This window comes from Schistocerca nitens, chromosome 6 (assembly GCF_023898315.1).
Source record: "Schistocerca nitens isolate TAMUIC-IGC-003100 chromosome 6, iqSchNite1.1, whole genome shotgun sequence".
Taxonomy (NCBI): domain Eukaryota; kingdom Metazoa; phylum Arthropoda; class Insecta; order Orthoptera; family Acrididae; genus Schistocerca; species Schistocerca nitens.
In genome coordinates, this window is record NC_064619.1 from 624,509,722 (window position 1) to 624,523,353 (window position 13,632).

Genomic DNA, 13,632 nt, shown 5'->3' on the forward strand with positions numbered 1-13,632 from the left:
GATGAACAGGCTGGGATGGTTTTCCCTTTTGTTGAAGCAGCACAAAAATTGTTGCACACGAACTTCATGTAATAGATCTCTAGATTTTACAAGAGAAGATGTTACAGTATTTAATAACTGAAGATGGTCAATTACGTGTTTTTCTATCGTGTTGTTATGTTTTATAGAGTTTACTTTGACAATGAATTATTAGATTCTCCATTATTTGTTTTTAGTTTAAGGAACTTGAAATGACTGCACTATTCCATATTTGTACCACAAAATTTGAAGAGCCGAAAATGTCAAACATGGTGTGAAGCCTATTTTAGAAATGTTCCTAACGTACTATGTCTTCGAAAATGTAGGAAGCATTAAAGTACATCCCACAGTATGAGCTGCAGATACCTTGTTTGCTCAGTGTGAAAAACTGAGAAATTTTTAAACGAAAATCAAAAAGGTATTCCGTATTTGTACCACTTCCTCTTAACACTTGTCACTGATTCCTCCCTGGCATCTTTCGTTAGACCGGTAAATGCAGAGTTCCATCATTTCATCAAGACCAATTGAGCAACTACTTGATTTGGAAACAGCAGCTACGGCCACGAAAACTGATAATGGCCGGGAGAGTAATGAGCTGACCACGTGCCCCTCCGTATCAGCACCTAGTGGGGTGCAATGAAGGAGCCTCCCAGAAGATTGCGACAGCAAGATACAAACGAGAGCCGCAATCGGGCGCACCCCGGGCAACGTTGTTCTATCAGCGGCTAATCCTTCAACAACCGGAACGGACTTCTGAGAAAATGAAGACCAATAAGACCCTACCCAAACGGTCTTTTCTAAGGCCACTTGTGACGATGTCGATAAACATTGAAGGAATATCGAGAGACAAAGAAGTTTTATTATCTGACTTGTGTAAAGAATATCAATGTGACTTCCTCCTGATTGAAGAAACTCATCGTTGCAGTACAAGACCCACACCCAAAATAGATGGAATGAAGGTGATCTTGGAGAGACCACATGAACGGTACGGTAGTGCCATCTTCGCCAGGCCAGGAATTAGAGTCACTTCTGCATCACTGACTGACAGGCAAGACATTAAGATATTAACCGTTCGAACTCAGCAGTATAAAGTTACCTCTGTGTACAAACCCCCAGAATCAGATTTTGTCTTCACTGATCCCTGGCAATTTCAGTTACCAAGACTTTAATTTCGTATTGGGCGATTTCAATTGTCAGAGCACTACAAGGGGCTATAAAGAAACTAACATCAGCGGAGTGGAACTAGAGAACTGGGCTGAGGTACACGATCTACTGCTCATACATGACCCGACACTGCCAAGCTTCTTTAATCTTGGCAGATGGAAGAAAGGGTACAATCCCCATAACATCTTTGTTAGCAAGAAACTCGCTGGCCAATGTGGAAAACTAATTGGGGAACCAATTCCCCATACGCAGCATCGGCCTATAATTTGCACGGTCAATGCAGTTGTTAAGCCTGAACAAGTTCCTTTCAAAAGAAGGTTCAATTTTAAAAAGGCCAATTGGAAGAGATTTAGAGAGCTCATTGATGTAGAAATAACAAAAATCCCCCCACAACCTGAGATTACGACTCTTTTGTGAAACTCGTTTAGAAGGTGTCTAGGAAAACAATACCCCGAGGATGCAGAACACAGTATATTACGGGACTGTCTGAGGACGCAAAGCCACTACTGGAAAGATACCAGAAGCTCTTCGATAACGACCCATTTGGTGATGAGACACTTCTAGCAGGCGATGGACTCATGTCAGTCATAGCTGAGAACCGCAGAGCCAAATGGTGTGACCTCGTGGAGAACCTGGACATGAAAGTGAACAATAGGCGCGCTTGGAAACTGTTAAAGAACCTTAACGGTGACGCCACAAAGTCAAATGATAAATTTACTAACGTCACGGTAGACCAAGTCGCCACTACACTCCTTAGGAATGGCAAAACGCACTGAAGAAAGTACCTGGAACCATTAACACGTGATCCAGCAGAGGAAAATCATCACCTCAAGGCACCATTTACAATGTAAGAACTTACTGCAGCCATTTCCAGCTTGAGGATTAAGAGAGCCCCTGATATCGATGAACTTAGAGTCGAGCAAATTAAAACCTTTGGCAGTAATACCCTACAGTGGCTGCTAGATTTGATAAACGCGCGTGTGGAAAGGCTCCATATTCCAAAGATGTGGAGGAAAGCCAGAGTGCTTGCACTTCTGGAACCAGGAAAGGACTCTGATGATCCTGTGTCTCTTTTATGTCACTGTTTTACGATCTTGGAATGCTTGACGCTAAGTCGCATGGAAAGCGTCTTGGAACAACGGATCATCCCACAGCAGGCAGGTTTGCGACCTGGCAAATCGTGCTGCGGTCAAGTCCTGAACCTGAGCCAACATATCGAGGATGGGTTTGAGAGGAAAAAGATCACGGGAGTGGCATTCATAGACCTTTCAGCTGCATATGGTACTGTAAACCCTCGGAGGCTCCTTAGGAAAGTATATAATGTGACAAGAGATTATCATTTAACATCACTGATAGGTACTTTCCTGCATAATAGTAGATTTTTCGTCAGTCTCCAGGGCAAGAAGAGCAGGTGGAGAAATCAGAGGAATGGCCTACCTCAGGGAAGCGTCCTCGCCCCAGCTCTGTATAATATATATACAAATGACCAACCAGTGCAAAACACCACGCGCCAATTTATGTATGCCGATGACGCTGCAGTTGCAGCCCAAGGAAACAATTTTATGGATGTAGAAGAGAAATTAACCAGAACCTTGGAAGCTCTCTCCCAGTATTATGAGGCAAAGCACCTAAGGCCGAACCCTTCCAAGACGCAGGTCTGTGCATTCCATTTAAAGAACAGGGAGGCAAATCGTGTATTAAATGTAATATGCAGAGGAAAACGTCTCGAGCATAGTAAAACGCAAAAATATCTTGGTGTCACGCTGGATTGCACACTGACCTATAAACATCATTGTAATTCCACAAGGGAAGAAGTCTCAACTAGAAACAACATCATCAGGAAACTAACCTGGTGTGCAAAACCAAAAGTCCTGAGAACTTCAACCCTTGCGCTCAGTATGTCAGCCGCGGAATACGCCGCTCCAGTATGGTGTGCATCAACACACGCGAGAAAAATTGATGTCGCGGTGAATGGAATGGCACGGATTGTTACCGGATGCTTGAGGCCAACCCCAGTGCACAAGCTGTACTTAATCACGGGGATCGCACCGCCCAACATACGACATGACATCGCTGCCGAAGCCGAAAAAACCAAGCAAGTACAGGACATGCGTCACCCTTTATATGGACACCGGCCTGCTGACCGACGGCTTTGTTCGAGGAAGAGTTTCCTGTGACGTACCCGAGCCCTGGAAGGGTCCGCTGCTGAGAATCGTTTGAAAAGGTGGGAAATCGAACTGAGAAACCCCCATAAAGATGTAAAAGAAGAACTGGCGCCTGGTGGAGACCTACCATACACAGTCTGGAGAACCCTAAACCGTATGAGGGCAGAAGTGCGAAAGAGCAAGTGCAAGACAACCTGCAGCAATGGGGTTTCCTAAAAGAGAATGAGAACACTCTCTGTCTGTGTGGTTCTGTCCAGGATCCTCAACACCTGCTTATCTGTCCATATTTAGACCAACCCTGCACAATGAATGACTTACGGGAGGCAAATGACAAGGCCATATTGGCTGCTGATTTTTGGAAGTTTGAAGCGTAGTTCCGGATACGGAAAGTAAGTAAGTAAGTAAGCATCTAGTGAAACCTATCGTCTGAGGATGACTTGGCGGTCGGTCGGTACCCCTGGGCCTTTTGAGGCCTGTTGGGACAGAATTCTCTTTAGCAGTTTATAGCGAGGAAGCAACTGATGAACGCGGTCACCACGGTTGTGGCTGGCACGGTGGCTCTCTTACGGGTGAAGGAGCTGGTTATGAGAGCGGTAATTGCTCAGCGCGGCCCACGTGTCGGGACACGTGGTGGGAGAGCGCACGCGCGCGTTAGTCACCGGCCAGGCGGTGACGGCAGGCGAGGTGTCGTGCCGGCGCCGCGCGGCGGTTTAAGAGCTGTCGCGTCCCGACGCGCGAGCCGACATAAAACAACTAATTACCTACAAGAGCTCTTAGCGCATTACGGCGCCCAACTTGCGTTTTAGGCCGGCGCCCGCGCTGCCGCCGATGCGCCGCCTGATATGCATAATTAATTAGGCCGGCTATTTACCAAATAGTGTCGCGTGCGCCGCCAGCCGTCCTTAGCAGGACTGGGTGGGCCGCCGGCGGCTGTGGAGGCACGCAGGGCCGGCAGCGCGGGGGCGGCGGGGCCGACGGGGGCGGTGGCGCACTTGGCTTGTCGCCGCCCTGATTCCGCAGCCGCCTTCCGGACAGAGGGGCGTGCCGCTCTCTAATCAGGAATGCGGCTTATTGACGTCTGCTGCGGTCGTGTTTCAAACGCAACTCGCTCTGTTCGTCCACGGGATCCAGCAGGCAGTACCTCTCCGCTCCCACGTTGGTGCTGTGGGTTACTTGACTTCCGGTAGACGTTCGAGCAGTTTCACACTGTCGCCTAATGCACAAGGCGCGAGCGTACATAAAACCAGATCAAATTCGTGACTGGATTGTAGACTTCCAATAAAACAGACACCAGAAAGTTTGCGTTCAAGCGCTTAAGCGCGTGTCTAGAAACTGAAAGTTCTCCGGATTGAATCCCAGTCGGATCAAATGGTTCTGAGCACTAGGGGACTCAACATCTGAGGTCATCAGTCCCCTAGAACTTAGAACTACTTAAACCTAACTAACCTAAGCACATCACACACATCCATGCCGAAGGCAGGATTCGAACCTGCGACCGTAGGAACAGTGCGGTTCCGGACTGAAGCACCTATAACCGCTTGGCCACAGCGGCCGGCTATCATACAACATATGTTCCTCATTACGTGCTATCGTTCGTAAAAACCTCGTTTCAGTATCTTAAATTGTTTATGAGATACGACGATTGTTGTGACCACATGATTCGCGATACGCAAGGGTATGAATGGGAGAATGGTGCGCGATCGTCCTTCGAGGACGGAATGAGATAATGTTCTCATATCAGTTATAAATAAAATTTCGATATCATATATACATTTAATTCACTGCAATGCATGAGCTACCATTAACCACGTGCAAAGTTTACGCAGTGTTTTGCTACCTCTGTAAAGTCTAAAATTTCGCGCAATGTTTTACATAATTTGATGCAGCGCACAAACTATGGCACTTAATGAAAAGAAATTCAGTCCTTTATCGAGCAAAGATATCAGGATGTAAGATTTACCAAAAACTTTTCTTAAAATCGGATGATAAGTATTTCATATCGGCCGGAACTCCGTCTCTTAGAATAGGCACCAGCATATATTGAGCAGTACAACCACACCAAAAGCCGCCTCAGCACAAAATGAAGAGAGCACGACTGTAGCAGCGTTAGGCTTCTCCTCTAAATATACTGAAGACTGATGAGGAACTTCACATGAATCGGATTCTACGTTAAACTGTAGGACCGCTTTCGCCGGTAGCACTGCTACAGTAGGTTAGGGAGACGCCAGGTGGCCGAGGTGGCATCCGTTTGAAAGACTTCCGTAAGACCGCTTATCCACACGGATTTTTTTATCATTGCTATCTTAGATAAATCTTCAAACGTAAAAGTAGCTTTGGGCGTACGCCTAGGACCGGTTTTTCCTAATCGGTTTGATGCGGCTGTCACAACTCTCCTCTGCCAACCTCTTCACCTCAGACAAGCACTCGTGCCCATCGTACTCAATTATTTCATCGGTATGTTCCAATTTCTATCTTCTCCTACAGTTTTTATCCTACAGATTTCTCTCACTTGCCATGTAAGGTATTCACTGGGGTCTTAGCAAATCTCGTATCAAGTTGTCCCTTCTTTTTGTCACCGTTTTCCACATATTTCCCTCCCCATCGATTCTACGTGGAACTTATGAATCCACTTAATTTTTGACGTCTTTCCACAGCGTCACAGATCAGTCCCCCATTTATCGGTTTTTCCCATTGTCCATCATACATTTCCACACAGTGCTTAGCTCCAAACGCAAATTCTCAGAAAACTTGTTCTCCAGTTACGGCCATTGTTTGATATAATACTTTTTTTCGCTCTTGCCAGGTCGCTCGAGGCCATTCCTCTCGCTCTTCACACCTCACGTGACCACTCCTTCCACAATGGCTTTTCACCTCTCTCCCAGTGCAATATCCATCCTTCCTGCAGTTATACAACAAAAGAGCGGGAGTGAGTCAATGAGTTTACGTTTAAATCGCGGATAGTGTCGAATCTGAGAGGTATTAGGCGACAGTCTAAGACATCGTGTATAAAGTATCTAATTTCTTCAAAGTGCCAGACAACTGCCGAGAAATGGAAGCTAATGGCGGCCGGACTGTTTGGATGGAGAGAAAAGATACCGTGGCCGCAAGAGCCTCATTTTTAAGAAGAATGCTTGAGATAAAGGATGACGATCATCCTCGTCCTCTCATCTACATCGACGAAACTTGGGTCAATCATGACGAGGACGACACAACACCCAGACAGCGAGCGGAGAAAAATCTCCAAGCCCACCGGGAATCGAACCCGTGCCCGCATCATAGCACAAAAAGACGTTACCACTCAGCTAATCAGGCGGACGTTGCCAAGAGGAAACCTGTGTAGCAGACTTACACTAACAGTGTAATGTGATCAGTATGGCACACATCGTGTGTCTAATTAGAGCTGCCCACCTGTACTTCAGGCACTTTGTTTCACCCAGAGCCTTATGACGTCAAGCGAGATGCACGGCTAAACAGTGATATGGCTCGTAAATCACTTAATTAATGCATCGTTAACTCTCGCAGAAGACCAATTTTCGATATAAGTCACTGATTGATAACATATAAAGGAGTGCATCAAGATCTTTGTTCGTGCAAATCTTGTACCCAAGGCATAGAGATACCAGAATGAAAACTGAATGGAATGGAATATTTTCATGATGCCTATCTGAAGGCAGTATTTTGACGGTGAACGTGGACCCAATATTGTCTAGCCAACGCGTATAAAGATTATCAGTCATTATATTGATGTTTCAGAAAATCATATTAATTCTAAAAGTTGTGTATCTCAACCCGAGCATATTAACCTTGTGATTCGATTGAGATAACGGTATTACTTATGAAAGCTTTTTCTAAAAAATATCTAAAGCATAGTGAGGCAGATGTTTCGTATCAGGTTTGATGGAACCTGTTATCACACTGCATGAAGAAGTTGGGTTTGAATGTCAATAAATATTGGCAATATTAGTTGTATTTTCAAAAATGTAAAAAATTGAATCACATGTGACAGAATTCCAAGTACCGGTGAAACTCATCAGCTCTTATTTGTTGTACGAGGGCAGTTCAATAAGTAATGCAACACATTTTTTTTCTGAAACAGGGGTTGTTTTATTCAGCATTGAAATACACCAGGTTATTCCCCAATCTTTTAGCTACACAACACTATTTTTCAACGTAATCTCCATTCAATGCTACGGCCTTACGCCACCTTGAAATGAGGGCCTGTATGCCTGCACGGTACCATTCCACTGGTCGATGTCGGAGCCAACGTCGTACTGCATCAATAACTTCTTCATCATCCGCGTAGTGCCTCCCACGGATTGCGTCCTTCATTGGGCCGAACATATGGAAATCCGACGGTGCGAGATCGGGGCTGTAGGGTGCATGAGGAAGAACAGTCCACTGAAGTTTTGTGAGCTCCTCTCGGGTGCGAAGACTTGTGTGAGGTCTTGCGTTGTCATGAAGAAGGAGAAGTTCGTTCAGATTTTTGTGCCTACGCACACGGTGAAGTCGTTTCTTCAATTTCTGAAGAGTAGCACAATACACTTCAGAGTTGATCGTTTGACCACGGGGAAGGACATCGAACAGAATAACCCCTTCAGCGTCCCAGAAGACTGTAACCATGACTTTACCGGCTGAGGGTATGGCTTTAAACTTTTTCTTGGTAGGGGAGTGGGTGTGACGCCACTCCATTGATTGCCATTTTGTTTCAGGTTCGAAGTAATGAACCCATGTTTCATCGCCTGTAACAATCTTTGACAAGAAATTGTCACCCTCAGCCACATGACGAGCAAGCAATTCCGCACAGATGGTTCTCCTTTGCTCTTTATGGTGTTCGGTTAGACAAGAGGGACCCAGCGGGAACAAACCTTTGAATATCCCAACTGGTGAACAATTGTGACAGCACTACCAACAGAGATGTCAAGTTGAAAAATGAGTTGTTTGATGGTGATCCGTCGATCATCTCGAATGAGTGTGTTCGCACGCTCCGCCATTGCAGGAGTCACAGCTGTGCACGGCCGGCCCGCACGCGGGAGATCAGACAGTCTTGCTTGACCTTGCGGCGATGATGACACACGCTTTGTCCAACGACTCACCGTACTTTTGTCCACTGCCAGATCACCGTAGACATTCTGCAAGCGCCTATGAATATCTGAGATGCCCTGGTTTTCCGCCAAAAGAAACTCGATCACTGCCCGTTGTTTGCAACGCACATCCGTTACAGACGCCATTTTAACAGCTCCGTACAGCGCTGCCACCTGTCGGAAGTCAATGAAACTATACGAGACGAAGCGAGAATGTTTGAAAATATTCCACAAGAAATTTCCGGTTTTTTCAACCAAAATTGGCCGAGAAAAAAATGTGTTGCATTACTTATTGAACTGCCCTCGTACCTTCAGGTGTTATTCTCCTCTTCTTTTCTTTAGCGTCTGTCCCGCCTGGCAGCAGGGTCCGCTGAGTGGATTCGCTGTCTCCATTTTGTTCCGTCGTGGGCCGTGTCTGGATCAAGATTTACAGCCTTCATGTCGTTGTGCTGAGTGTCGGCCTATCGTCGACTAGGTTGTCCCTTAGGTCTCTTTCCCACGACTTCCAGTGTGTATACTGCCTCGGCAGTGGTATCGTCACTTGTGAGCTAAAACGCGCATCAAAACGGACACAGGAATAAGTGAACACAGAGTTGTCGTAGCGAGGTCGAATATTGTGACCACAAAATCCTCCAAAAATAAACGAAAAATATACCTATTCAAAAACAGATAAAATTTCACTTGACGCCTTCCTTAGAGACGATCTCCACTCCTTCCAAATTAACAATGTAAGTGTAGACCAGATGTGGCTTGAATTCAAAGAAATAATATCGACAGCAATTGAGAGATTTATACCAAATAAATTAACAGATGATAGAGCTGATCCACCTTGGTACACAAAACGGGTCAGAACACTGTTAAAGAAACAACGAAAAAAGCATGCCACATTTAAACGAACGCAAAAGCTCCAAAATTGGCGACCTTTTGCAGAAGCTCGAAATTTAGCGTAGACTTCAATGCGAAGTGCTTATTAGACGGTTTCCACAACGAAACTTTGTCTCGAAACTTGACAGAAAATCCAAATAGGTTCTGATTACATGTAAAGTATGCTAGCGGCAAGACAGAATCAATGCCTTCTCTGCGCGATAGCAATGGAAATACTATCGACGACAATGCTGCCAAAGCAGATTTACGAATCAAAAAGCAGAGTTCGAATCAAGAACAGCTGCCAACATGAGTAACTTGGAATGCTGATGCAATAGCTCCATTCTTAACTACCATATACAAGCGCACCATCGACGAAATATACGTACAGAAAGACTGGAAAGTTACACAGGTCACGCCAATATTCAAGAAAGGCAGTAGGAGCAATCCATTGAATTACAGGCGCATATCATTATAGTCGATATGCAGCAGGATTTTGGAACATATATTGTGTTCAAACATCATGAATTACCTCGAAGAGAGTGGTCTATTGAGACACAAAAAAAAAATGGTTCAAATGGCTCTGAGCACTATGGGACTTAACATCTGTGGTCATCAGTCCCCTAGAACTTAGAACTACTTAAACCTAACTAACCTAAGGACATCACACACATCCATGCCCGAGGCAGGATTCGAACCTGCGACCGTAGCAGTCAAGCGGTTCCGGACTGAGCGCCTGAACCGCGAGACCACCGCGGCCGGCTATTGAGACACAGTCAACTCGGATTTAGAAAACATCTTTCTTGTGGAACAGAATTAGCTCTTTACTCACACGAAGTGTTTAGTGCTATTGACAAGGGACTTCAAATTGATTCCGTATTTATAGATTTCCGTAAGGCTTTTCACACAGTACCACACAAGCTGCGTCTAGAGAAATTGGGTGCTTATGGAATATCGTCTCAGTTATGTGACTGGATTCGTGATTTCCTGTCAGAGAGGTCACAGATCGTAGTAACTAACGGAAAGTCGAGAAAAACAGAATTGATTTCTAGCCTACCCCAACGTAGTGTTATAGGCTCTCTGCTGTTCCTTATATATATATATATATATATATATATATATATATATATATATATATATATATATATATATATATATACGACTTAGGAGGCAATCTGAGCAGCCGTCTTAGGTTGTTTGTAGATGATGCTGTCGATTATCGTCTAGTAAAGTGACCAGAAGATCAAAACAAATTGGAAAACTACTTAGGAAAGATATCTGTATGGTGCAATAATGGAGAATTGACGGTAAATAACGAAAAGTGTGAGGTCATCCCCGTGAGTGCCTAAAGGTATCCGTTAAACTTCGGTTACACGATAAATCAGTGAAGTCTAAAGCTCGTAAATTCAACTAAATACCTCGGAATTACAATTACGAACGATTTAAATTGGAAATAACATAGAAAATGTTATGGGGGGAGGCTAAGCGAAGACTACGTTTTACTCTCAAGGCACTTAGAGATCTAGATCTACTAAAGAAAGTGGCTTCACCACTCATGTCCGTCCTCTTTTAAAGTACTTCTGCGCGGCGTGGGATCGTTACCAGATAGGATTAACGGAGTACATCGAGAAAGTTCAAAGGGGGGCAGCGTGTTCTGTGTTATCGAGAAATACGGGAGGAAGTGTCACTGAAATGATGCAGGATTGGATGTGGACATCATTAAACGAAGGCGATTTTCGTTGCGGCGGAATATTCTCACGAAAATTCAATCACCAGATTTCTCTTCGGAATGCGAAAATATTTTGTTGACTCCGACCAACATACGGAGAAATTGTCATCACAATAAAATAAGGGAAATCAGAGCTCGCGCGGAATTTTATACGTGTTAATTTTTTTCGCTCGCTGTTAGAGATTGGAATAATAAAGAATTATCTGTGAAGGTAGTTCGATGAATGCCCTGTCGAGCACATAAGTGTGATTTCCAGAGTATCCACCTAGACGTAGATGTAGATGTCCAAACCATCTCAGATCTCTTTCTCGCATTTTCTTGTGGATCGGTGCGACACGTTTAGTGTCATTCGATACGTGATACAACTGATTGATCCCAGCCGTCCATCTAAGCATCCTAGTCTCCAAGTCGCCCAGTCGTCGTTCTGCCTCTTTTGTAGGTGGCCAGACGTAGAGAGCAATAGGACGGATGGCAGTCCGGTAGATCATTGACTTCTGGCTATCCTTAATCCGAAGATGGAAGGTGACGCAGTTGTCGATCACGCTGTCTGCGTCCTTGTGTTTGACCTCGTCTGTAAGACAGCCGTCGCTAGAAATTGTACAACCGATATATTTGAATGTTTCTACTTTTGGAAGATCATCTTTGTCAATGCTGATGGTCCCAACTGTTCGCTGATCTGATGTCATGCACTCTTCATCTCCTTCACAGCTGCCTCAACTTCAACATGTTAATTTCCATAAGTTGTCCTTCAACAGCTGACGAGGTTAGTAGTGGAAAATGAGGAAATTCCTCTGTTGAAACTCTCTCAAAAAAGTTCCGCCAGCGTTTCCTCGTTTTCTTCCATTCGCCCAGCAGCTCAGCCATTTCGTTGTTGACGACGTAATAGTGTTCGATGTCTTCAGTTTTCCGATGTTTTGATTTCACTAGTCGATAAGTATCACGATCACCTTCGCGTGTGGCTAGTTTCTTGTAGAGATCTGAATATTTGTCTGCTTTAGTGACTGCAGTGACCTTCTTCGCCTGTCTAAGGCCTTGTTTGTAAGCATTCCAACGGGATAGTGTTTTGCCTGCAAGAAGCTTGTGGTCCAATTTTTTTCTTCCTGCATTGGGCTTGCTTAACATCGTCGTTTCAATGCCACTTGTCTTTGCTGATCCTTTGTCGTCCTGGTTGCGTTGTTCCAAGAGTAGAGCGTGCGGCATCATGAACAGGTATCATCAATTTAGTCCAGCTATCTTCGACTGTGGTAATTGGTGACACCGTAATTTCTGTCATAATGTTAGCCTCTTTCTCCATGAAGTGCCATCATTTTATCCGTGATGGTCCGTTTATGGGAGAGTACCCATACCTTGGTGGGTTCATCCTAAGCTTACAGATGACTCGTCGGTGTTACATAGCGACAATTTCATGTGGAACAATTTTCGTGCCCAACACATCTTTGACGTTCCGACGTCTTACTAGTACAGAGAGAATATGAGATGCGTTTGATCCACTGTAGTACGTGTTAGGTGAGTTCTACATGTTTTGAACCAAGTGTTCGTGACCGGGTCATGAGTTTCTGCAGAATCAAGGATTCGCTGGCCGTCTTCGTTCTGCTCTCCATATACCTGTCCACCGTGGGCGTCGCGATTTTCTTTCCGTTGTGCGACATATCCACTCAGATCACCAGCGACGATGAGGTAGTCTTCTGCTCGGAATACAGCAGTCTTCACGTCAAGCAGTGCCCAGAAGGCGTTTCTGGTATCTGCAGTCAGGCCGGTTTGTGGGGTATAGGCGCTGAAGAAGGGGACTTCTGTGTGCAATAAGGCGATCGTCGTAACGGTGCACCTCAGGGAAAGTACCATCAAGTTTCGCTGAAATGATAATGCCAACGCCATTGGATGCTATGCGGGTTCCGTTGTTTATCAGTTTGTAACCACACCCAATATCGTATGACCTTTCCCCAGTCCACCTCACTTCTTGAACTGCACGGACGTCGATACGTCTTTTTTCGAGTGCCTTAGCTAGTTCGCTGTATCGTTCAGTCATAGTCCTCACGTTCACTGATGCGAGAAGAATGTGTGGTCTCGCTTCTAGGATCGTTGATATTTTTAAATATGTCGACAGTCCGATATATCTACATTTAAAAAGAGTCTTTACCTACCCTCGGCGTATCGAAAAAAGTATTGGTATATCGATATGACGACGGAAAAAATATCGATTTAATGGCCTATAAAAATATCAGCTGGACATTGTAAACATACTACCGGTTTCAGAGTTGTATATTTAGGCGTTGGTTTATTAATACACTCCTGGAAATGGAAAAAAGAACACATTGACACCCGTGTGTCAGACCCACCATACTTGCTCCGGACACGCACGGCACAGCGGACACACCAGGAACCGCGGTGTTGGCCGTCGAATGGCGCTAGCTGCGCAGCATTTGTGCACCGCCGCCGTCAGTGTCAGCCAGTTTGCCGTGGCATACGGAGCTCCATCGCAGTCTTTAACACTGGTAGCATGCCGCGACAGCGTGGACGTGAACCGTATGTGCAGTTGACGGACTTTGAGCGAGGGCGTATAGTGGGCATGCGGGAGGCCGGGTGGACGTACCGCCGAATTGCTCAACACGTG